Genomic DNA, 25,657 nt, shown 5'->3' with positions numbered 1-25,657 from the left:
TGATTTGAGCACATATAGGTATATCTACTTAATGAAACATAAGTCCGAAACATTTGAAAAGTTCAAAGAATTTCAGTGTGAAGTTGAAAATCATCGTAACAAGAAAATAAAATTCCTACGATCTGATCGTGGAGGAGAATATTTGAGTTACGAGTTTGGCCTACATTTGAACAATGCGGAATAGTTTTGCAACTCACGCCACCCGGAACACCACAGCGTAATGGTGTGTCCGAACGTCGTAATCGTACTTTAGTAGATATGGTGCGATCTATGATGTCTCTTACTGATTTACCACTATCGTTTTGGGGTTATGCTTTAGAGACGGCTGCATTCACTCTAAATAGGGTACCATCGAAATCCGTTGAAACGACACCTTATGAACTATGGTTTGGCAAGAAACCAAAGTTGTCGTATCTTAAAGTTTGGGGTTGCGATGCTTATGTGAAGAAACTTCAACCTGATAAGCTCGAACCTAAATCGGAAAAATGTGTCTTCATAGGATACCCAAAGGAGACTGTTGGGTACACCTTCTATCACAGATCCGATGGCAAGATATTCGTTGCTAAAAATGGATCCTTTCTAGAGAAGGAGTTTCTCTCGAAAGAAGTGAGTGGGAGGAAAGTAGAACTTGATGAGGTAACTGTACCTGCTCCCTTATTGGAAAGTAGATCATCACAGAAATCAGTTTCTGCGACACCTACACCAATTAGTGGGGAAGTTAATGATAATGATCATGAAACTTGAGATCAAGTTATTACTAAACCTCGTAGGTCAACTAGATCAAGATCCGCACTAGAGTGGTACGGTAATCCTGTTCTGGAGGTTATGTTACTAGACCATGACGAACCTACGAACTATGAAGAAGCGATGGTGAGCCCAGATTCCGCAAAATGGCTTGAAGCCATGAAATCCGAGATGGGATCCATGTATGAGAACAAAGTATGGACTTTGGTTGACTTGCCCGATGGTCGGCAAGCCATTGAAAATAAATGGATCTTCAAGCAGAAGACTGACGCTAATGGTAATGTTACTGTCTATAAAGCTCGACTTGTTGCGAAAGGTTTTCGACAAGTTCAAGGGATTGACTACGATGAGACCTTCTCACCCGTAGCGATGCTTAAGTCTGTCCAAATCATGTTAGCAATTGCCGCATTTTATGATTATGAAATTTGGCAAATGGATGTCAAAACTGCATTCCTGAATGGATTTTTGGAAGAAGAGTTGTATATGATGCAACCGGAAGGTTTTGTCGAACCAAAGGGAACTAACAAAGTGTGCAAGCTCCAGCGATCCATTTATGGACTGGTGCAAGCCTCTCGGAGTTCGAATAAACGCTTTGATAGTGTGATCAAAGCATTTGGTTTTATACAGACTTTTGGAGAAGCCTGTATTTACAAGAAAGTGAGTGGGAGCTCAGTAGCATTTCTGATATTATATGTGGATGACATATTACTGATTGGAAATGATATAGAATTTCTGGATAGCATAAAGGGATACTTGAATAAGAGTTTTTCAATGAAAGACCTCGGTGAAGCTGCATATATATTAGGCATTAAGATCTATAGAGATAGATCAAGACGCTTAATAGGACTTTCACAAAGCACATACCTTGACAAAGTTTTGAAGAAGTTCAAAATGGACCAAGCAAAGAAAGGATTCTTGCCTATACTACAAGGTGTGAGATTGAGTAAGACTCAATGCCCGACCACTGCAGAAGATAGAGAGAAGATGAAAGATGTTCCCTATGCTTCAGCCATAGGCTCTATCATGTATGCAATGCTGTGTACCAGACCTGATGTGTGCCTTGCTATAAGTTTAGCAGGGAGGTACCAAAGTAATCCAGGAGTGGATCACTGGACAGCGGTCAAGAACATCCTGAAATACCTGAAAAGGACTAAGGATATGTTTCTCGTTTATGGAGGTGATAAAGAGCTCATCGTAAGTGGTTACGTTGATGCAAGCTTTGACACTGATCCGGACGATTCTAAATCGCAAACCGGATACGTATTTACATTGAACGGTGGAGCTGTCAGTTGGTGCAGTTCTAAGCAAAGTGTCATGGCGGGATCTACGTGTGAAGCGGAATACATAGCTGCTTCGGAAGCAGCAAATGAAGGAGTCTAGATGAAGGAGTTCATATCCGATCTAGGTGTCATACCTAGTGCATCAGGACCAATGAAAATCTTTTGTGACAATACTGGTGCAATTGCCTTAGCAAAGGAATCCAGATTTCACAAGAGAACGAAGCACATCAAAAGACGCTTCAATTCCATCCGGGATTTAGTCCAGGTGGGAGACATAGAAATTTGCAAGATACATACGGATCTGAATGTTGCAGACCCGTTGACTAAGCCTCTTCCACAAGCAAAACATGATCAGCACCAAGACTCCATGGGTGTAAGAATCATTACTATGTAATCTAGATTATTGACTCTAGTGCAAGTGGGAGACTGAAGGAAATATGCCCTAGAGGCAATAATAAAGTATTATTTATTTCCTTATATCATGGTAAATGTTAATTATTCATGCTAGAATTGTATTAACCGGAAACATAATACATGTGTGAATACATAGACAAACAGTGTGTCACTAGTATGCCTCTACTTGACTAGCTCGTTAATCAAAGATGGTTATGTTTCCTAGCCATAGACATGAGTTGTCATTTGATTAACGGGATCACCTCATTAGGAGAATGACGTGATTGACCTGACCCATTCCGTTAGCTTAGCACCCAATCGTTTAGTATGTTGCTATTGCTTTCTTCATGACTTACACATGTTCCTATGACTATGAGAATATGCAACTCCCGTTTACCGGAGGAACACTTTGTGTGCTACCAAACGTCACAATGTAAATGGGTGATTATAAAGGTGCTCTACAGGTGTCCCCAAAGGTACTTGTTGGGTTGGCGCATTTCGAGATTAGGATTTGTCACTCCGATTGTCGGAGAGGTATCTCTGGGCCCACTCGGTAATGCACATCACTATAAGCCTTGTAAGCATTGTGACTAATGAGTTAGTTACGGGATGATGTATTACGGAACGATTAAAGAGACTTGCCAGTAATGAGATTGAACTAGCTATCGAGATACCGACGATCGAATCTCGGGCAAGTAACATACCGATGACAAAAGGAACAACGTATGTTGTTATGCAGTTTGACCGATAAAGATCTTCGTAGAATATGTGGGAGCCAATATGAGCATCCAGGTTCCGCTATTGGTTATTGACCGGAGAGGTGTCTCGGTCATGTCTACATAGTTCTCGAACCCGTAGGGTCCGCACGCTTAACGTTACGATGACAGTTATATTATGAGTTTATATGTTTTGATGTACCGAAGGTTGTTCGGAGTCCCGGATGTGATCACGGACATGATGAGGAGTCTCGAAATTCTCGAGACATAAAGATTGATATATTGGACGACTATATTCGGACACCGGAAGTGTTCCGGAGATGTTTCGGATAAAACTGGAGTGCTGGAGGGGTTACCGGAAACCCCAGGGGAAGTATTGGGCCTTAGTGGGCCTTGAGGGGAGAGAGAGGGCAGCAGCCAGGAGGTGGCGCGCCCCCTCCCATGAGGAGTCCTATTAGGACTAGGAGAGGGGGGCGCAGCCCCTCTTTCCCTCTCCCTCTCCCTCTCTTTCCTTCCCCCCTCTCTTCCTAGTTGGACTAGGAAAGGGGAGTCCTACTCCTACTAGGAGGAGGACTCCCCCCTCTCCTTGGCGCGCCTAGGACAGCCGGCCTCCCCCTTGCTCCTTTATATACGGGGGCAGGGGCACCTCTAAACACACTTGATATACGATATTTTAGCCGTGTGCGGCGCCCCCCTCCACCATATTACACCTCGATAATACCGTTGCGGAGCTTAGGCGAAGCCCTGCGTCAGTGGAACATCATCAGCGTCACCACGCCATCGTGCTGACGAAACTCTCCCTCAACACTCGGCTGGATCGGAGTTCGAGGGACGTCATCGAGCTGAACGTGTGCTGAACTCAGAGGTGCCGTGCGTTCGGTACTTGATCGGTCGGATCGTGAAGACGTACGACTACATCAACCGCGTTGTAATAACGCTTCCGCTGTCGGTCTACGAGGGTACGTGGACAACACTCTCCCCTCTCGTTGCTATGCATCACCATGATCTTGCGTGTGCGTAGGAAATTTTTTGAAATTACTACGTTCCCCAACACATGTAAGGGGTGAAGAACTCGCCTCGCAAGCCGAAGACTTTGGGGCGCACAGGATGAGCGGCAATCATGAATCCCGGTGTTGGAGGCTAGTTCAGGGACTACTGAGGGAGACCTGGACTAGGTGGTCCTCGGTGCGCCGCCTGATCTCTCACGGGCCGGACAGGTGGTCCGTGTTACAACTGATGGAAGGCTGGATTACGAGGCGGCTTCGCAGGCAGGAGATCTTTGAAGTCCTGGTGTGTCCTCCAAGTCAAGATAGAAGATTTGGCATGCTTATTCCCTTGTTGTAACCGACCATGTGTAACCCTAGTACCCCTGGTGTCTATATAAACCAGAGGGTTTAGTCCGTAGAGGCTAGAACAACAACCATCATCCTACTAGCCTAGGGTTTAGTTCATCCGATCTCGTGGTAGATAGACTCTATAATCCTCATAAACACTTCAATATAATCAAGCAGGACATAGGGCTTTACCACTTAGAGAGGGCCCGAACCTGGGTAAACATTGTGTCCTTCGTCCCTTGTTCCCCATTGATCCAAGATCCACAGATCGGGACCCCCTACCCGAGATCCACTAGTTTTGACACCGACACCCCTTGTCGTGCATCAATCAGATTATGGACTCCATAGCTAGCTGCGATTTTCTCTCATTTCTTGACACATACTCTGGGTACCATCAGATATTCATGGCTAAATAGGATGAGGAGAAGACAGCGTTCATCACCCCATGCGGCACGTATTGCTTTGTATGTACGCCTTTTGGATTGAAGAGCGCTAGATCAAACTTTGCAAGGACTGTTCAAATTGGATTTGGACCACTGTTGCACAGAAATATGGGAGCTTATATGGATGACATAGTGGTCAAAACTAAGGACAAGTTAACCCTCATTCAAGATTTGGAAGAAACTTTTACCAAACTGTGCAAGATTAACCTGAAACTCAACCCTGAGAAGTGTGTGTTCGGTGTCCCATCCGGCAAGTCGCTGGGGTTTTTCGTGTCCCGGTGAGGTATTGAAGCAAATCCTGACAATATCTAGGAATTTGAGCAGATTCAAGCACCAAAAAGCGTCAAAGATGTGCGACGTCTTACTGGCTGCGTGGCTGCCTTGAGTAGGTTAATTTCAAGATCTGCTGAATGCACCCTGCCGTTTTTCAAGATATTAAAAAGGCGGGTACAGTAAAATGGACCCTGGAGGCAGAGGCTGCACTACAAGATTTGAGACAATACCTTTCCTCGGCACCAACGCTAGTTGCGCCTAGCCCACAAAAGTCGTTGATGCTGTACCTAGCGGCAACAAATCAAGTGGTCAGTGTTGCACTAGTGACGCAGAGAGAATTTGACGATGGGGAAACCACGCCGGCAAGCCCACTCAGTGGAAAGTCTGGGTCGTCCCCGCAAGCTCAGGCTGCAACAAGACAAACACAGTACATGGGAATGAAGCGGGACAACAATTCGTGCAAAAGAAGAGAATGGTGCAGCGACCAGTATACTTTGTTAGCTCCCTTCCGAAAGGAGCTAGGCCTAGGTATTCTAGAGTGCAACAGTTACTTTTTGGCCTCCTCATGGCCTCAAGGAAGCTGCGCTACTACTTCCAAGCGCATGAGATTATTGTCGTCACTCGTTTCCTATTGCAGCGTAGAATAGTGGACTGGGCGTTGGAGCTGTCAAGCTTTGCACTCAAATTTCAGAGCACTTTGACCATTCAGAGCAGAGCCTTTCCTGAATTTTTTGTAGACGCCAACACCAGATGAAGGAGTTCAGGAATCAACTCTTCCCGGCAAAGAATCAGAGAAAGAGTGGGTCATGTGCTTTGATGGTGCCTTCTCGCTGCAAGGTGCCGGTGCCAGAGTGCTACTTGTCGCACCCACCAGGGAGCACCTCAAGTATGTGGTTCCGATGCATTTTTCTGGGGAGGAGGCGACCAACAACACTATGGAGTATGAGGGGCTCCTTGTTGGCCTCAGAATTGCAGTAGAGTTGGGATCAGCAAACTGATCGTCCGCAGAGATTCACAGCTTGTTGTAAAGCAAGTTAACAAGGATTATCAGAGCCCATTGATGGAGGCGTACGTGGAAGAAGTGAGGAAATTGGAGAAAAACTTTGACGGGTTACAAAAAGGGCATGTTTCCTGTGTGGAAAACAGCGTTGCTGGTTACCTGTCGAAGTGTGTCGCACGAAAGCTCCCTGTGGAACCAGGAACCTTTGTGCTCCATTTGAATCAACCATCAGTCAATCCATCAGTGCGAGCCAGCAAGAGGGGAAAGTTAAGTACCAACAAATACTTTCCGGCAGAACTTTGTGATGCCCTCGATTCAATCGTACACTAATCATGCACGCAAACGTGTACGATCAAGATCAGGGACTCACGGGAAGATATCACAACACAACTCTAAAACATAAATAAGTCATACAAGCATCATAATACAAGCCAGGGGCCTCGAGGGCTCGAATACAAGTGCTCGATCATAGACCAGTCAGCGGAAGCAACAATATCTGAGTACAGACATAGGTAAACAAGTTTGCGTTAAGAAGGCTAGCACAAACTGGGATACAGATCGAAAGAGGCACAGGCCTCCTGCCTGGGATCCTCCTAAACTACTCCTTGTCGTCGTCAGCGGCCTGCACGTAGTAGTAGGCACCTCTAGTGTAGTAGAGTCGTCGTCGACGGTGGCGTCTGGCTCCTGGGCTCCAGCATCTGGTTGCGACAACCAGGAAGAAAGGAAAGGAGGGAAAGAGGGAGAAAAGCAACCGTGAGTACTCATCCAAAGTACTCGCAAGCAAGGATCTACACTACATATGCATGGGTATATGTGTAAAGGGCAATATTGGTGGAATGAACTGCAGAATGCCAGAATAAGAGGGGGATATCTAATCCTATCGAAGACTACGCTTCTGGCCGCCTCCATCTTGCAGCATGTAGAAGAGAGTAGATGGTAAGTTCACCAAGTATCATCGCATAGCATAAACCTACCCGGCGATCCTCTCCTCGTCGCCATGTTAGAGAGCGATCACCGGGTTGTATCTGGCACTTGGAAGGGTGTGTTTTATTAAGTATCCGGTTCTAGTTGTAATAAGGTCAAGGTACAACTCCGGGTCGTCCTGTTACCGAAGATCACGGCTATTCGAATAGATAAACTTCCCTGCAGGGGTGCACCACATTACCCGACACGCTCGATCCCTCTGGCCGGGCACACTTTCCTGGGTCATGTCCGGCCTCAGGAGATCAACACGTCGCGGCCCCACCTAGACTCAACAGAGAGGTCAGCACGCCGGTCTAAATCCCGTGCGTGCAGGGGTCTGGGCCCATCGCCCATTGCACACCTGCATGTTGCGTACGCAGCCGAAAGTAGACCTAGCCCCCTTAATACAAGCGCAGGCTTACGGTCCAATCTGGCGCGCGCCGCTCAGTCGCTGACGTCAAAAGATCTTTGGCTGATACCACGACGTCAGTTGCCCATATCTTGTCCCACGTGGGGGTTAGTGCGTATAATGTCAACGACCCAACTCAGATCAAATACCAAGATCTTGTTAAGCGTGTTATTATGAAGTAACCGCGGACGCCGACCAGGGCCAGGCCCACCTCTCACCTAGGTGGTCTCAACCTGCCCTGTCGCTTCGCCACAAAGATCCACACAGAGGGCCGTCGGGACAAATGTCCTTTCAGCCCCCAATCCGTGAATCACTCGCGGGTACTCTACGAGCCGACCCGACTTTAATCACCACAAGTATCATACATTATGTATATAAGTATATACCCGTGATCATCTCCCGAGTGATCACGGCCCAATAGTATAGCATGGCAGACGGACAAGAATGTAGGGCCACTGATGGAATACTAGCATCCTATACTAAGCATTTAGGATTGCAGGTAAGGTAGCAACAGTTGTAGCAACAATGACAGGCTATGCATCAGGATAGGATTAACGGAAAGCAGTAACATGCTACACTACTCTAATGCCAGCAGTAGAGAGAAGAATAGGCGATATCTGGTGATCAAGGGGGGGGGCTTGCCTGGTTGCTCCGACAAGAAGGAGGGGTCGTCAACACCGTAGTCGTACTAGGTAGCAGCGGCGCCAGTCTCGGTGTCTAGCGAGAGAAGAGGGGGAAGAAACAATAAATATAATGCAAACATATGCATGACGATGCATGACATGACAATGAGCGATGCTAGGGGTGCCCAAACGCGGTAGTAGGGGATACCGGCGAAGGGGGGAAACATCCGGGAAAGTATCCCCAGTGTTTCGCCTTTTCGGTCAGATGAACCGGAGGGGAAAGTTGGGTGTTCGCTATGCTAGGGATGTGTGGCGGACAAACGGGTTGCGTATCCGGATTCGTCTTGTCGTTCTGAGCAAATTTCATGTACAAAGTTTTTCCATGTGAGCTATGGTTTATTTTATATTAATTATTTAAAGTTTTAAAACATTTTCTAAATTATTATTATTAAATTAATTCAAAATTAGTATTATTGCATCAGCATGACGTCAGCAGTCAACAGAGGTGTTGACTGGTCAAACGGACGTGCGGGTCCCGCATGTCATTGACTGATTAATTAACTAACAGTTAATTAGTGATTAGATTAATCTAATTATGATTAATTAAGTTAATTAATTAATATTTTTATTATTTTTTAATTCCTTTTCAATATAAAAACGTTCTGGGGCGGGCCCCACGTGACATAGGCATAGGGGCCTATCAGGCGCGGGGTCGGGTCGTGCGAACGGGCGCTGCCCGAGCGGAGGCCGAGCCCGCCCAGTTGCGGGGCGAGGCCGGCGGGGCGCCGGAGCACCGGAGGTGGGAACCAGCGAGGCGCGGGCTGGTGTCGGATGTGGGGTTCCGGCAAAACCCTTAAGGTTCGAACTCTGGGTGCGCGCGAAGTTCTTTCCCTCCTACCGATCCACGCCCTAGCTCGCTAAGATCTCACGGACGAACTTCACGAACTCGCAACACGGAAAGACACGAGATTTATACTGGTTCGGGCCAGAGTTGTGGTGTAATTCCCTACTCCAGTGTGTGGTGGTGGATTGCCTCTTGGGCTAATGAAGAACAGTACAAGGGGAAGAACAGCCTCCTGAGGTTGAGGTGTTCTTGTGCTCTGTGGACTTGTGGATGAGAACTCGATCTGTTCCCCTTAGTTCAACCTGCCTCTACTGTGGTGGCTAGCTCTACTTATATAGGCCCTGGTCCTCTCCCCAAATATTGAGCGGGAAGGGAGCCAACAACGGCGGACGAATTTGAAAGGGGACAGCTAGTACAAGCTATCCTGACAAAAGTGGTCTTCGCCTGCTAAAGGCTCTGGTGATGACGCCGTCTTGGGCTCCATGGTGACCTCCATCTTGCCGTCCCGCTGGTCTTGGTCTCGTTGCACCGATATGGAAATCTTTGCCTGATGCCTAGGTACTCCGCGCCTGCGCCTGCCTCCTTAGCACCAAAGTGGAAACAAGGACGCTGCACGCGCTGGCGCCCGCCTGGTGCCGAGCGTCATGCCTCACGTCACGAGAGCCTCGTGAGGTTTGCCCCGCCTTAATATCTTCGCTCCTCGTGAGCCTGCCTGGCTAGGCCGCTCCTGAGGAGCTCTTGCATTGTCTGCCCCGCGAGGCTTGGCCCCTCGTGAGGGTCTTGATTGCCTTGTCGATGAAGATGGGTCGTACGGCCTGCTAGCTTAGCCACGAAGTGGGCCGCAGGCAGGCAAGTCTGGGGACCCCCGTTCCCAGAATGCCGACAGTAGCCCCCGGGCCCAAGGTGCACTCGGGCTTGGCTTGGCGGCGAAGCCAAGGGTAAAGTATAGAGCGCTGCGGGCGCCCAAAGCCTGTGGCCTCGGTCGACGCGTGGCGGTTGATTGGACGTGGGCATCTCCACTTCCCACGCTGCCTCAGCAACTGCCCGACCTGACAAAAGGCTGGCGCAACAGCATTTGCCTTCATTGTTTCTTCCTCGCCTTGCTCCAGATCCCCTTTCTCGCTCCCCGCCACCGGTACTTCCTGATCTGCTCCAATCTTGCTCAGCACCTGTGACCCATGTCGCCGCGCAAGACCAAGACCTCCTCGGCGCCGGCTTGGTATGAGCCAGCTCTTGAAGCGCCCACCGTCACAAAAAAGAGCCTCGCCTCTGTGTGCCTGCTGACGGCGGCTGAGAGCAATGAAGGGGGGGAAGACGGAGCTCCGCCCGAGGAAGCCCGGAGATGGAGAAGACGAGATCCGCCTGAGGCCGGGGGCCCTGCCTGGCGACGAACTGGCTGCTGTCTTGTGCCTCCTGTTTGGGGACAACCAGGAGTACCAGCCGAGCGCCTTCACTCCTTTGTTCCTCAGAAAGGATTGGGAGCCGTTTGTGCTTTCCAGGCCGACCTTCGACGCGCGCGGACTGGTGCCGCATGCGCTCTCCGGAGCCCCAGCAGCACCGAAGCCGGTGGAGGTATCCTCCGACGAGTCCGGTGAGGGAAAGCAAGAGGAGGGGGACTCGGAGGCGACCATTGAAGAGATGGGGGAGAACTCCCCCTTGAGCAAAGCATAAATCCTCCGCGCCCTTCCTGACGACGCCGAACTTGAGGTCCGTCCAGAGGAGGGAGAAACGCCTATCATCCCGACAAGGAGCAGGTCGTCACTGATTCCTCTGGATGCCGCCCCCGCCTTGGCGCCGCCTGGGGCTGTCTCCAGTTCTCCTGCTGCGCCGTCTTCTGCTGCCAGGGCCCGCACACCCACTTCCCAGGCTACGAGGCTTTCAAGCTTCAAGCTCCCCAAGCGGCAATATGTCGCGGTGGATCAGTAAGTGTTCAATCTCCATCTTGTTTTTGCTCATGTCGCTGCTTCCTGATTTTCATCTTTGGCTGTCCAGGCCGCTGCCTGCGGCGAAGAGAAGGAAAGAGGGTACGGTGGCCGCGCCCCCTTCTGCTGAGAAAAGAGGCGCCAGCGCCCGCACCTCCCCAGCCCGGTCGTCCTCGCGAGGCCAAGAGGAACATCGTCGGGAGGAGTCAGCCCCCATGGCCCCGCTGGTTCCGGAAGTGCCGGCGTCCGGCCCGGTTGAAGAGGTCCCAGCTGCTCTGGAGCCCGCAGTCTCTCAGGCCTTGGTGATGGCATCGTCTCAACCCGCCGCTGCACCTCCACTCCCAGGTTCTTCTGCTCCTGCTGCTGTTCTGGAGCGCGCTCTTTTGGAGATGACGCAGTTGCGGGCAGATCTCCTGAGCGCGGACCAGAGCCTGGTGGCCGGGCGCCTGGAGCTGGCCTCTGGCTGGCTTCACTCCAACTTGGCGGTCCGCGCGACGCAGAGCCAGGCCGCGGCGTCTTTTGAGAAGGAGAAGCAGAGCGCGGCCAACGCTGTGGCTGATCGTGAGGCGGCGCTGGAAGACGCCAAGGCCACCCGCGACCGCCGCCAAGAGCTGGAGGACGAGTTGAAGGACGTGAGGGACAAGCATGCCGAAGAAGCACGCGGCTGCCTGGCGAAGGAGGAGGAGATGAAGGCCGGGGAGGACGCCGTCAAGAATCGCGATGATGAGCTGGAGGAGTTGGGGAAGACGCAGGTCGCCGAGCGCAGTCGGCTGGAGGAGCTAGAGCGGAAGGTAAAGGCGAGGGAAGCCAATCTTGATGCCAAGGCGCGAGTCCTGGCCAAAGACCGCATGGCCTTTGCTGACCTCGAGAAGAGATCTCGCAAGGCACTGAAGACGCTCTACGAGCACGGCCTGGAGAAGTCGCTGGCCACCGATGAGGACGGCCCCTCCCGGCTGCTTCCTCCCTTGGTGAAGGCGCTTGAGGAGGTTGTGTATGGTATCGGTCCCATGGCAGAGGCAGAAGCTCGCGTCCTGTCTTCAGCTGCACTGACTCGTGTCTTCAGCCACCTACATGTTCATGACCCCAACGCTTGTCTTGACGAGCTGCTAGAGCCTGTGGCTGAAGATCATTGCGAAGCCATCGCCGCAGCCGTGCAAGGTCAGGTGGAGGCCCTGCTGAAGAGGTTCCGCGGCTTTGCCTCCGCACCCCTGTCCGGCGATGGCGCCGATCCTGCGGCGGGTGGTGCAGGTGAAGATGTCGCTACCCGGGGAGGAGCACCTTCTGCAGGCGATGGCGGCGTCCGGGGGTGACCTGCAGCTGATCTCCAGCTTCATTCCTGTAATATGCATCAGGCCTCGTGGAGGCGTTAAACTTCCGTTTGATACTGCGAGGACAATATGTTTTGTAATATTTGCTTCGAGGTTTTGCGATTTTCTTCTTATCCGCTCTATGTTCTGCGTCGGCAGAGCCCGGCCCCGCGCATACCTCAACCGCCCTTGGGCCGACCGGAGACCAGGACGGACCAAGGAGTGAGGGGCTACGTGACCAGTTAGGCTCCTGAGTCGCGATGCTCAGGAGTCCCCGTTGACGCACAAATAGCTTATAGGGAGAGTACACGAGGATAGACTAATGTTCTACGTCGGCAGAGCCTGACCCCGCGCATACCTCAACCGCCATTGGGCCGACCGGAGACTAGGACGGACCAAGGAGTGAGGGCCTACATGACCAGTTAGGCTCCTGGGTCGCGATGCTCAGGAGTCCCCCTTTACGTGCAAACAATCTCCATACCTTCCCTCGCCGAGGCCTCGGGAGGGGCGTGCGACGACCAGGTCCGGGAGACCCGTTTGGGCGGCGTGTGCTTGGGCATGACCCGAGAGCAGCCCCCAGGCCCGGGAGGCCTGGTTGGGCGGCGTACGCTTGGGCGTGACCCGAGAGCAGCCCCCAGGCCCGGGAGGCCTGGTTGGGCGGCGTACGCTTGGGCGTGACCCGAGCGCAGCCCCCGTGTCCAGCCCCCTCGCGCGGCTCTCCCGAGGGGAGGCGTTGCGGTGAGGCCGGACGCTGAGCTCTAGGCTCCCTGAGGTTGGTACGACCGTGGAGCCGCCCTCAGTTGTTTATCACCAGCGCGGAGCATAGTGCTTCCGCTTGTGCACGGGCCTAGCCGCTCCTCGGCAGTGTCGACGGCCAGCGCGGAGCATGGTGCTTCCACTTGTTCGTGGGAGGGGGGCCCCCTCCAGGAGGAGCCCCCGGGGCGTGTACAACCCCGCCCTGACACATGGCTTGCACGGCAGGGCTGCGAGGTGTATCTGGGCGCTCGTGAGCCAGCGCGGGACTCACGAGGCCCTACCTCAAGGCGGGTTGCGCCTGGTCTTGAGTCTTCGACGGCTGTGTGTTCCTGCGTGACGGTTAGGTGCAAGCGCTCTACGTCCTCAGGTCCCGGCCCTCGAGCGATCTCAGCCGCTGCTAGTATGCCAGGTCGCGATGCCGTCGTCAAGGCCAGGGGGTGAGGGCTGGAGAGCCAGAAGGAGCTCCTGAGTCGCGATGCTCAGGAACCCCCCTTTTTAACGCGCAAGCGGATTGCACCACGGAGGGGTGGACCCATGGCGGATGCCAACAGAGCAGGCGGTAGTCATAGGCAGATTAAGCATGGAAGACAAATCAACTTGGGTAAATGCATAAAGATACATGCCAGTGGGTCAGGCCCGAGCAGCTTGGGGATGATGCAGCCCAAGGGGCGCCCCCAGCAAGGTAAGCTAAAGACATAGGAAAACGATACACGCCACAGGGACGGACCCACGCGGCCTGGGAATAATGCAGCCCGAGGGGCGCTCCCAGCTAAATGAACTTGGAAAATGTCATTCGTTCCGTCGATGTAGGAGAGTTGGTGCAGCTGAAGGAACACGGCGAAGGAATGGCTCCTCACGAGCCACCGGGTTCCTGAGCCTCGGGAGGCTCTGGGGATTTAGGCGGTTCCCTGAGGACCATCTCCATCTCCGCCAGGACGGCGTGGTGCCTGGCCTCCTGAGCCGCCAGGACACGCCGCATGTTGCGCTGATAGGCTGACGGCACGCTCGGCAAGCCGAAGGGCATGCGAACGTAGCTGTGTGGTGGGCCCTCGCAACGGCCCACACACGAAGGCCAAAAACGTTCCTGAGATGCGGCCCTGTTGAGCCCCGAGACGTCGATGCAGACGCGCAGCCCGGCATCCTCGCCTGGATGGGGAGCTGAGCCTGGTGAGCGGCGGTCGCCGCGCATAGCCCTTGCGTCTTGCAGTTCCTGAGTGGTCTTGGTGATGAACTCCTGAGTGGTGGGCACTCGTTGCCCTGTGTTCTCCTGAGGGAAACGCGCCGCGAACCACGCCTCCATGTTGTGCCCAAGCGCCTCCCTCGTGAGGTTGGCAAGGTCCGAGGCTCTCCAGAAGAGAGCCCCCGAGCCCTGCCCGAGGAGGGTGCCGGGCGCGCCTTCCTATGTGATGGAAGGAGGCGCTCCCGGCGCGGGCGCTGATCCTGACGAGGCTCCAGCTGCGTCGCCGCCCTCCTGAGATCCTGCACGGTGCAGCTGCTTCTTCTTCTTGGGGAGGGCCTCGGGAGGGCCCTCGCTTTTGCTCTCGGGGTCGTTGATTGCTGCAGCTTGGAAGGCGCGCTCGAGAGAGCACACCGCATCTCTTTCTTCACATGGGACCGTGATGATTCCGCCGCTTCCTGGCATATTGAGAACGTTGTAGCCGTGATGGGTGACGGCCATGAACTTGGCCAGGGCTGGATACCCAAGGATGGCGTTGTACGGCAGACGGATGTGGGCGACGTTGAAGTCGATGAGCTCGGTGCGGTAGTTCTTGAGTTCCCCGAAGGTGACAGGGAGGCGGACCTGCCCAATCGGTGTGGTGGAACCGTCGGTCACCCCTGAGAAAGGCTTGGTAGGCTGAAGTTGCTCGTATGGCACTTGGAGGTTGTCGAATGTGTCGACGGACAGGACATTGAGCCCTGCGCCACCGTCGATGAGGGTCTTGGTGACTTGCACGTTGCTTGTGACTGGTGAACAAAGCATCGGGAGAGCGCCAGCGGTGGTTGCGCACTTGAGCTAATCTGCCGAGTTGAAGGTGATGGCGCACTGGGACCACCTGAGCGGACGCGTGGCCTCGAGCTTGGGGAGCACCGCGTTCACTTCATGAGCGAACTGTTTGAAGATGCGCTGAGAGGCTGGGGCCTGCGCGCCGCCTAAGATGCAGGTGGTAGCACGCGGCTCCTGGAAGCCCCCAGGCCCCTCGTCCTGATGGTGATCGTCGTTCCTTCTTGGTGGTGGTGGCAGCGGGGGAAGACCGGCATTTCCCTAAGGACGGTCCTCACGAGGCTGGTCTCTCCAAGCGCCCTCGCAAGGATGATCCTGCCAGCGGTCCTCACGAGGCCTGTCGCACCACTCCTGGCGCGGGCCGCAGTCGTCCCAGTGTCCGCCACCACGTCCTCCTCCTCGGCTGTAGCCACGGTCGCTGCGCTCGGGGCGTCGACCAATGCGTCCTTCGCTGATAGCTCTGAGCTCTTGGCAGTCACTGGTGTTGTGGGTGTTCAGGTTGTGGAAGGCGCAGAATGGCCGGCTGTTCTTGGATGACTCGGGCTGATCTCTGCCCCGCTTGGTGTCGGGCACCGCTGCGAGCACGGCCACTTCCTTGCGCTTCACTTCCTTGGCCTTGGCCTTCTTCTCCTCTGTGCCCACAGCTGGCAGCTCGAGGAGGGAAAGGCGCCCCTCCTCAGCTCTTGCGCACTTGGTCGCCAGGTTGAACAACTACCGAGATGTGCATAGTTCCTCGTGGATAGCGAGCTCCTCCTTCATCTTGACGTCGCGGGCGCCGTCAAAGAACGCGGAGATGATGGCCTCGTCCGTGACCTTGGGGATCTTGAGGCGAGTGTTGTTGAAGCGCTGGATGTACTTCTCGAGGGTCTCCCACGGTTGTTGCTTGATGCGGCGTAAGTCACCCACGGCCGGCGGGCGGTCGCGGGTGCCCTGGAAGTTGGCGACGAAGCGGTCGCGCATCTCATCCCAGGAGGAGATCGAGCCATGCCGCAGGTTCAGGAGCCAGGAGCGGGCACCATCCTTGAGAGCCATGAGGAACCAGTTCGCCATGACCTTCTCGTCGCTGTTGGCCGCTTTGATGCTCAGCTCGTAGAGCTGCAGGAACTCCGCGGGGTCGGCGGTGCCATCGTAGCGGGGAGGCAGATCCGGCTTGAACTTGCCTGGCCAGGCAACGCTACGCAGCTCGGGGGCGAAGGCGCGGCAGCCGGCCGTGGTTGCTGGGGCCCGCCTCAGAGGTGGAGCTTGGTCTTGGTGAGGCCCGCGTGCCGCTACTGCAGGTAGCACGCGGTCTTGGCGAGGTGGCGCGGGGAGCGCAGGCACAGCTTCCCACGGCCGAGGAATTTCTTGGCAGCTTCTCTCTTCGCGCGCGGGCACCGGGCGTCGTGGACAACACCGTGGGGCCGCGCGCCTTGGTGCCAAGGCACCGTCTTGGGGCAGAGGTGGTGGAGTAGCTCCATGAGCCACGTCGCCCGTGGCTGGCGGAGGGCGAGGCAGAGAGTGGGACGGCGCCGGCCCCTGCGGAGCGGACGAGTTCGGCGACGTGGTCGAGCCAGTCCTCATAGAGGTCGTCGACCGGGAGGTAGCGCAGGAGCTCGTTCGCCATGAGGAGCGCGGCCTGCGCATCCATGGGAGCGCGACGTGCATGGGACAAGGAACCGGCCGGGGACCGCGATGGAGTGGCGGTGCGGCCGTCCTGCCGCACCGATGGGTGCAGCGAGGACGCTTGCTGCTCGTTCCCCACCAGGCTGGTAGCGGCGTTGGCGGCCGGAGACGGGGAACGACAAGGTGGCCCGCCGACGGGAACCATCTGAGCAACGTGGGCGGTGAGGGCAGCCCGGCGCTCAGCTCGAGCGCGGCGAGCGTCCGCCATTTAAACGACGGAGCGACGGAACAATGAATCAATGGAAGGGAAGCTTTGGCGCACCCCTACCTGGCGCGCCAAATGTCGGATGTGGGGTTCTGGCAAAACTCTTATGGCTCGAACTCTGGGGTGCGCGCGAAGTTGTTCCCTCCTACCGATCCATGCCCTAGCTCGCTAAGATCTCGCGAACGAACTCGACGAACTCGCAACACAGAAAGACATGAGATTTATACTGGTTCGGGCCACCATTGTGGTGTAATACCCTACTCCAGTGTGTGGTGGTGGATTGCCTCTTGGGCTGATGAAGAACAGTACAAGGGGAAGAACACCCTCCTGAGGTTGAGGTGTTCTTGTGCTCTGTGGACTTGTGGATGAGAACTCGATCTGTTCCCCTTAGTTCAACCTGCCTTTACTGTGGTGGCTAGATCTACTTATATAGGCCCTGCTCCTCTCCTCAAATATTGAGCGGGAAGGGAGCCAACAACGGCGGGCGAATTTGAAAGGGGACAGCCAGTACAAGCTATCCTGACAAAAGTGGTCTTCGCCTACTAAAGGCTCTGGTGATGACGCCGTCTTGGGCTCCACGGTGACCTCCGTCTTGCCGTCCTGCTGGTCTTGGTCTCATTGCACCGATATGGAAATCTTTGCCTAATGCCTCGGTACTCCGCGCCTGCGCCTGCCTCCTTAGCACCAAAGAGGAAACAAGGACGCTGCACGCGCTGACGCCCCCTGGTGCCGAGCGTCATGGCTCACGTCACGAGAGCCTCGTGAGGTTTGCCCCGCCTTAATATCTCCGCTCCTCGTGGGCCTGCCTGGCTAGCCGCTCCTGAGGAGGTCTTGCGTTGTCTGCCCCGCGAGGCTTGGCCCATCGCGAGGGTCTTGATTGCCTTGTCGATGAAGATGGGCCGTACGGCCCGCTAGCTTAGCCACGCCGTGGGCCACAGGTAGGCAAGTCTGGGGACCCCCGTTCACAGAACGCCGACTGCTGGCACCGCTGCGATGGCGCGCGGCCAGCAAGGTGGCCGTGGTCCACGCAGCCACAGCGGTGGGGCCAGGCCGTGTGGGCAGCTCGCGCGCGGGCGCGGATGCGGTTGGGGCGCGCGCGAGGAGTGGTGCAGTGGCGGACGCCGAGCACGGGCCTGCAGCGCGACGTAGCAGGTTGAGGGCGCGGCGAGCGGGGGGTTGCGCGCAGGCGGGCGGCCAGGGGGCGCGCGAATGCAGCAGGCAGTGGAGCGAGGGTGCGGGGCGCGCTGGTGGTAGCGGCACACAGCGGGCGGCGGGCGAGCGGCGGTTGGCCGGGGCTGCAGTGGCAAGGGGAGGGGCTGTAGCGAGGTAGCAGGAGGGGAGTCGGTGCGGCAAGCCGGCCGGCTGGAGCGGCGACGAGTGGGGCGGGGTTAGGGCGCTCGCGGGGTCGTGGCGAACAACAGTCGAGCGAGCGAGCAACGGCGAGGCCTTGCGCGGGTGCGGGGCTGCGCGAGCGCAGTGCGCCGGGGTGGCGCGAGGCCAGGACGGAGACAGGGGAGAGAGGAGGACCGGGGTCCTCACCGCGGGCGTAGGTTTTGGGGCAGTGGGGGTTGAGGAGGAGGACGGAGACGACCGAGCGACGGGGAGGCAGTCCGGCGGGGAAGCAGTCCGACGAGGTGGTGATCCGGTTGGCGGCAGTGACGGTGCAGTCCTGCGGCGTCGGGGGCGGTCGATGCAGTTCGTTACCTGATCCAGATCTGGATCGGGGGAGGGGGAGAGCGAGTGGGGGAAAAGTGGGGTGTTGGGTTAGGGTTTTCCTAACCGGGTGGGGATATGGAGAGGAGTGCGGCGCCGGCTAGGCCGTCGGGTTGGTTGGGTAGGATGGGCCAAGGCCCATGGGGAGCCGAGGGGGGGTTTCTTTTGTTTTCTGTTTTGTTCTTTTCTTTTTATTTATTTTCCTTTTGCTATTTTATTCATTTTAAAATATTTAGGCATTCTGTAAAAGTGTGTTTCCTTCACCATAAATACCTAAGCATTAATTGACACACCCGAACATTTTAGTTTTAAAGTTTGAAAACTTTTGATGTTTGCCTTATTTTCAATTTTGAATTTGAATCGGTTCTGAACTAACGCGAGATTAGCAACAGTAATCGAGGTGATGTGGCACCATTAGCAGAAGGTTACTGTAGCATAATTATCCGGGCGTTACAAATCTCCTCCACTACAAGAAATCTCGTCCCGAGATTTACGAGGTAGAAGGAAACAGTGTGGGGTATTCATCACGCAGGCGATCCTCGCATTCCCAAGTGGCTTCATCTTCAGAATGGTGCGACCACTGGACCTTGAGGAACTTGATCGCCTTCTAACCTGTGCGGCATTCAGCTTGGTCGAGAATGCGGACCGGATGCTCTTTATAGGAGAGGTCCTGTTGCAATTTGCTCAGTTCATGATCCATTGCTCGGATTGGGTCCTTGAAGCAGCGACGGAGCTGTGACACATGGAACACATCGTGAACCTGAGAAAGGTTCGGCGGAAGCTCCAGTTGATATGCCACTTTTCCACGCCTTTCCAGAATAGTAAATGGGCCAATATAGCGAGGAGCTAGCTTGCCCTTGAGCCCGAAGCGGTGAGCACCCTTCATTGGGGTAACTCGAAGCTAGGCCTTTTCGCCAGGTTGATAGACCATGTCTTTATGATGACGGTCATACTGACTCTTCTGACATGACTGAGTAGTCTTGAGATTCTCACGAATAATGCGGACTTGTTCTTCGGCATGTTGGATAATATCCGGACCAAAGAGTGGATGTTCCCTAGTTTCTGATCAGTTCAGAGGGGTTTGGCACTTTCGTCTATATAACACTTCGAAGGGGGCCATCTTCAGACTAGCTTGATAGCTATTATTATAAGGGAACTCAGCATACGGGAGAGATTCCTCCCATTTCTTGCCGAAGGAAATAACACAAGCTCGAAGCATGTCTTTGAGAACTTGGTTGACACGTTCAACTTGCCCTTGCGACTGAGGATGAAATGCAGTACTGAATGACAGATGAGTTCCCATAGCTTCTTGGAAACTTGCCCATAATCTTGAAGTGAATAAGCTGCCACAGTATGAAATGATAACCAGTGGAATACCGTGAAGTGAAACAATTCTGGACATATAGAGGGTTGCAAGCTGACTAGCAGTGATCGTTTCTTTGACCGCCAGAAAATGTGCAACCTTAGAAAGCCGATCAATGATGACAAGAATAGCATCATTACCTTTCTGCGATTTGGGAAATCCAGTGACGAAGTCCATTTCAACATGGCCCCATTTCCATTCAGGAATAGAGATAGGTTGCAGAGTTCCAGCATGCCTTTGATGTTCTGCTTTGATACGACGGCAAACATCACACTCAGCAACATAACGAGCAATGTCTTGCTTCATATTAGACCACCAGAATCTCTCACGGATGTCTTGGTACATCTTTTTACTACCAGGATGGATAGACAGAGGTGTATCATGAGCTTCTTTCATAACCTTTGGAGTCAGATCCAGGTTTTTCCTCTTACTCGGAACCACTAGGCGACCTTTGAAGAACAAACTGCCAGCGTCATCAACAGTGAAGAATGAGGGCTTTCCTTCTGTGAGATAACATTTAATCCTCTCCACTTCTTCGTCACATTTCTGTATCCATTTGATGGTGTCCACAAGATCTGGTTTCGCAACCAGGGTATTGAGAGAACCCTCGGGAACAACATGGAGGAACAATATGGAGGTTCAACTTTCTGAATTCTTCGACAAGCGTGGGCTGAACTTTGTGAACCTGGAGGTGGTTGCAGTAAGACTTGCGGCTCAAGGCATCAGCCATTACATTAGGCTTGCCTGGTGTATAGGAAATACGCAAGTCAAAGTCTGCAATAGTCTCCATCCATCTCTGCTGACGGACGTTCAGGTCTGGCTGAGTAAACAAATACTTCAGACATTGGTGGTCGGTGAAGATCTCGCAATGATTACCGAGAAGGTAATGTCGCCACTATTTTAGTGCATGTATAACTGCAGCAAGCTCGAGGTCATGAACTGGGTAGTTCTCTTCGTGAGGGCGGAATTGACGAGAGGCATAAGCAATCACTTTGCACTCTTGCATTAGGACACAGCCTAATCCTTGATGGGAAGCATCGCAGTAAATGACGAAGTCCTTCTTAGTATCAGGTGGAGCTAGCACTGGGGCAGAAGTCAACTTGTCTTTGAGTGCCTGGAAACTTTCCTGACATTTGTCTGTCCATTGGAACTTGACGCCCTTATGCAATAGGTTAGTCAGAGGCCTGGCGATCTTGGAGAAGTTCTCGACGAATCGATGGTAATAGCTAGCGAGACCGAGAAAACTTCTTACTTGATTGACATTCTTCGGAGGAGTCCATTCGAGAATAGCCTGGACTCGCTCAGGGTTGATGGCAATACCATCCTTAGAGATGACATGCCCAAGATAGGTTACTTCGGGTAGCCAGAATTCACATTTGGAGAACTTGGCATATAGTTGATGCTCTCGTAGCTTTTCCAGCACAAGACGAAGATGTTCAGCATGCTCTTCTTTGTTCTTGGAGAATACGAGGATATCATCCAGATAAACCACGATGAACATGTCGAGGTAATCCATGAATATATAGTTCATCAGAGGAGAGAAGGTGGCTGGAGCATTGGTTAAGCCGGAAGACATGACGGTGTACTCGTATGAACCATATCGAGTCACGAAGGCGGTCTTTGGGATATCCTCTTCACGAACACGGATCTGGTGGTAACCCAACCTCAAGTCGAGTTTAGAGAACACTGATGAACCAGCCAGTTGATCATACAGATCATTGATCCGAGGAAGAGGATATTTATTCTGAATGGTAGCTTGGTTTATAGGACGGCAGTCTTGGACTAATCATTTTGTCCAGTCCTTCTTCTTGACAAAGAGAGAAGGTGCTCCCCAAGGAGAGCAACTAGGGCGAATGAAACCTTTGTGAAGAGATTTGTCGATTTCCTCCTTAAGCTCAGTGAGTTCATGCGGTGGCATCTTGTAGGGTTGTTTGGCTATAGGAGTGGTTCCTGGTTTCAAGTCGATGATGAATTCGACAGCTCTAACAGGGGGAATCCCTGGAAGTTCTTCAGGAAAGATGTCTTGGAATTCGCAAACGACAGGAATGCTTTCAATACCCTCGAGGGGTGCAGCGTTCAATGCGTTCAAGGCATACAGCCGTGCCTCGGCATTTTGCACCAGATGAGCTTGGTAAGTAACTATTTCATCTGAAGGGTGTACCAGATGGACGGTCTTAGTGGCGCAAACTATAGAAGCAGTATGCGCTTTCAACCAATCCATCCCCAAGATGAGGTCGATGTTAGACGACTTCAGGATAATGGGAGAGGCATAGAATTCTAGCCGTTCGATTTCCACAGGGACGTCGATGCCAACCATGGAGGTTTGACATTGTCCCACGGGGGTTTTGACCACTACCGAAGTGTTCATCTCCTCACATTTAACGTCGTGCTTGTATGCAAAATCTTCTGACATGAATGAATGTGATGCTCCTGAATTGAATAAAACAGATGCAGGTACTGAATTAACGAGGAGTGTACCCATCACAGTAGCAGGCTGGTCTTGAGCTTCATTGAGATCAACGTGGTTGGCATGAACACGACCATAAGACTTGGCACTGTTGTTGCGGGGCTGGTTGTTTCCACGGCCAGCTGCGGGAAGGGCCAGTTGATTCTGGTTCTGGTAGCAGTTCCTCGCAAGGTGACCTGGTTGACCACACTTGTAGACCAGACCATTATTGGGAGTGGGAACAGGAGCTCGCGGTGGTGGAGCTGGAAGTCTTGGCTGCCTAGATGGTGGAGGAGGCAAACGAGGTGCAGCATAGGTCTGCCTTGGGGCAGGTGCAGTTGGCTGGTACATACTGTTGGGAATCCATGTCCTACGCTTCTGTGAGGGCAGGCCCGAAGATGAGCCCGTGTCACGGTTGCGCCTGTGAGAGCTCTGGTGTTCCTGCAGACCAGTTTCGACGTTGATGGCCTTGTTCACCAAGGTGGCGAAATCAGCAAAGTCATGCACTAGAAGTGCGAGCTTCATGTCAGCTTGAAGGCTGCCATGAAACTTCTCCTGTCTGCGTGCATCAGTTGCAATATCCTCTTCAGCATAGCGGGACAAGTCCAGAAACTCCCGCTGATAAGCTTCCATAGTTTTGTTGCCCTAGGTGAGGCTGCGGAACTCACGCTTCTTCCGGTCCACGACTCCCTAAGGAATGAAGCGGGCACGGAAAGCAGCTTGGAAATCTGGCCAGGTGATGACTGTTCCAGCTGGCAGAGTACGCCTGTGGCTGTCCCACCATTGAGCTGCGGGTCCTTTCAGGAAGAAGGAAGCAAAGGTGACATAGCTGGCAGGGGCTACATCAGCAGACTCCATCTCATAAGTGATGTCATGGAGCCAGTCATTAGCATCCAGAGGCTGAGTTGAGCTGCGGTATATAGTTGGGTTGAGGCGTATGAAATCCTGCAGAGTTACTGGGGTTGGCTGTTGGTTCATATTGAGGCGAGGAAACTGAGCGATCATATTCTCCATGAATTGGCGGTTTAGTTCGAACTGTTGGATCATACCAGCCATGTACTCAGGTGGTGGTGGGGCGTTGCCACCACAACCACGACCACCTGGTCTAACCATCCTACTAATATATAACAGGGGTAGTTCAGCATTGAGAAATTTGCAAGGACAATAACCATTCATGATTAAACATGCATAATGAAAGGAGCACGATAGATACTACATAGTAGTCGGCATATCTTACAGAAGGGATCATGCATAGAGTTCGGTACATAGTGTTCAGTACATAGACTAAAGACATCATAGGCCGCAGGCTTGCGGCGAATGCATCTAATACTAATAAGCAAGACTACATCAATCCCAAGAGGAACTGTGGAGGTAGGTGCAGCCTGAAAGCTGGTAGTGTTGCATCGGGATATCCACGTCAGTAACCTGGGCTCCGCGGATACTCTGGTGCAGAACCCGACGCTCAGGTGGCAGAAGAGGACCAAGTGGGGGAGAGTAGCCTCCCACATCTGGCCAGCCAACACCCTGGGGCATCACGGTCCTGGCGGGGTAGATCGCAGATCGCGACAGCTCACCACATCAGACCAAGGGGTGCAATAGCGTCAGAGCACGGTAAAGGTGCTGATGGGTGGTGTACAACTCATGGCGAAGAGCTTGGTTAGCTCTATCCAGCCCATCAGCATGCAGAACCTGTCGGATGTGGGGTTCCGGCAAAACCCTTAAGGTTCGTACTCTGGGGTGTGCGCGAAGTTCTTTCCTCCTACCGATCCACGCCCTAGCTCGCTAAGATCTCGTAGACGAACTTGACGAACTCACAACACAAGGGACACAAGATTTATACTGGTTCAGGCCACGGTTGTGGTGTAATACCCTACTCCAGTGTGTGGTGGTGGATTGCCTCTTGGGCCGATGATGAACAGTACAAGGGGAAGAACAGCCTCCTAAGGTTGGGGTGTTCTTGTGCTTGTCGAACATGTGTGGGTGAGGACTTGGTCAGTTCAACCTGCCTCTACCGTGGTGGCTAGCTCTACTTATATAGGCCCTGGTCCTCTCCCCAAATATTGAGCGGGAAGGGAGACAACAATGGCGCCCAATTTGAAAGGGGACAGCGAGTACAAGCTATCCTGACAAAAGCGGTCTTCGCCTGCGAAAGGCTCTGGTGATGACGCCGTCTTGGGCTCAATGGTGACCTCCGTCCTGCTGGCCAGCCGGTCTTGGTCTTGTTGCACCGATAAGGATACCTTTGCCTGATGCCTCGGTACTCTACGCCTGCGCTTGCCCCCTTGGCACCAAATAGGAAACAAGGACGCTGCGTGCGCTGGTGTCCGCCGGGCGCCCGTCTGATCCTGATCGTCAGGGCTCACGTCACGAGAGCCTCGTGAGGTTTGCCCTGCCTTGATATCTCCGCTCCTCGCGAGGCAGCCTAGTGAGGCCGCTCCTGAGGAGGTCTTGCGCCATCCGCCTCGCGAGGCTTGGCCCCTCGCGAGGGTCTTGTATGCCTTGTTGATGAAGATGGGCCGTACAAGCCTGCTCACATAGCCACGATGTGGGCCGCAAGCAGGCAAGTCTGGGGACCCCCGTTCCCAGAACGCCGATAGTAGCCCCCGGGCCAAAGGTGCACTCGGGCTTGGCTTCGCGGCGAAGCCAAGGGCCAAGCGCGTAGCACCGCGGGCCCCAAAAGCCTGCGGCCTTGGTCGGGGCGTGGCGGTTGATTGGACGTGGGCGTGTCCGCTTCCCCACGCTGCCTCGGCAACTGCCCGACTTGACAAGTCCCTGCGACATGCAAGGACAACCATCATTACCTGTGATCGTGGGAAGCGCCGGTTGGCCTTCTTTCACTATAAATGGGAGGGGGGCGGAGCCCCCGCCGCCCATCTCTTCTCGGTTCACCCGCTTCTTCCTCCTTGCTCCACCGCTTGCAACAATGGTGCCCATCCGAAGGTTTTCCTCGGGCGAGAAAGTAAAGGCCCCCCACGAGGACCTGGGGCCGCTCCCGCCGAAGAAGAGGTCGGTCCATCGTCACGACGAAGCGGCGATGCAGGTGGTGACGAAGCCTTGGTGCGAGCGGCCTCCTCCAGGGTACCCGCTACCCTTGTACGCCCGAGCCGAGGGCTCAGGAGGGTGGAGCGACGAGCGGCACCGCCCGCGCCGCGCCCGTGGTCGCCACGCGACAGCGACGCGTGGCGTTGCTCCTGGAATCCACGCCGCGGATTCCTCACGCGAGCTGGTGCTATGGGCGCCGATGCCCCCAAGCTCTTGG

Source organism: Aegilops tauschii, chromosome 1, assembly GCF_002575655.3.
Source record: "Aegilops tauschii subsp. strangulata cultivar AL8/78 chromosome 1, Aet v6.0, whole genome shotgun sequence".
In the NCBI taxonomy this organism is placed as follows: domain Eukaryota; kingdom Viridiplantae; phylum Streptophyta; class Magnoliopsida; order Poales; family Poaceae; genus Aegilops; species Aegilops tauschii.
This window is presented reverse-complemented; position numbering follows the sequence as displayed.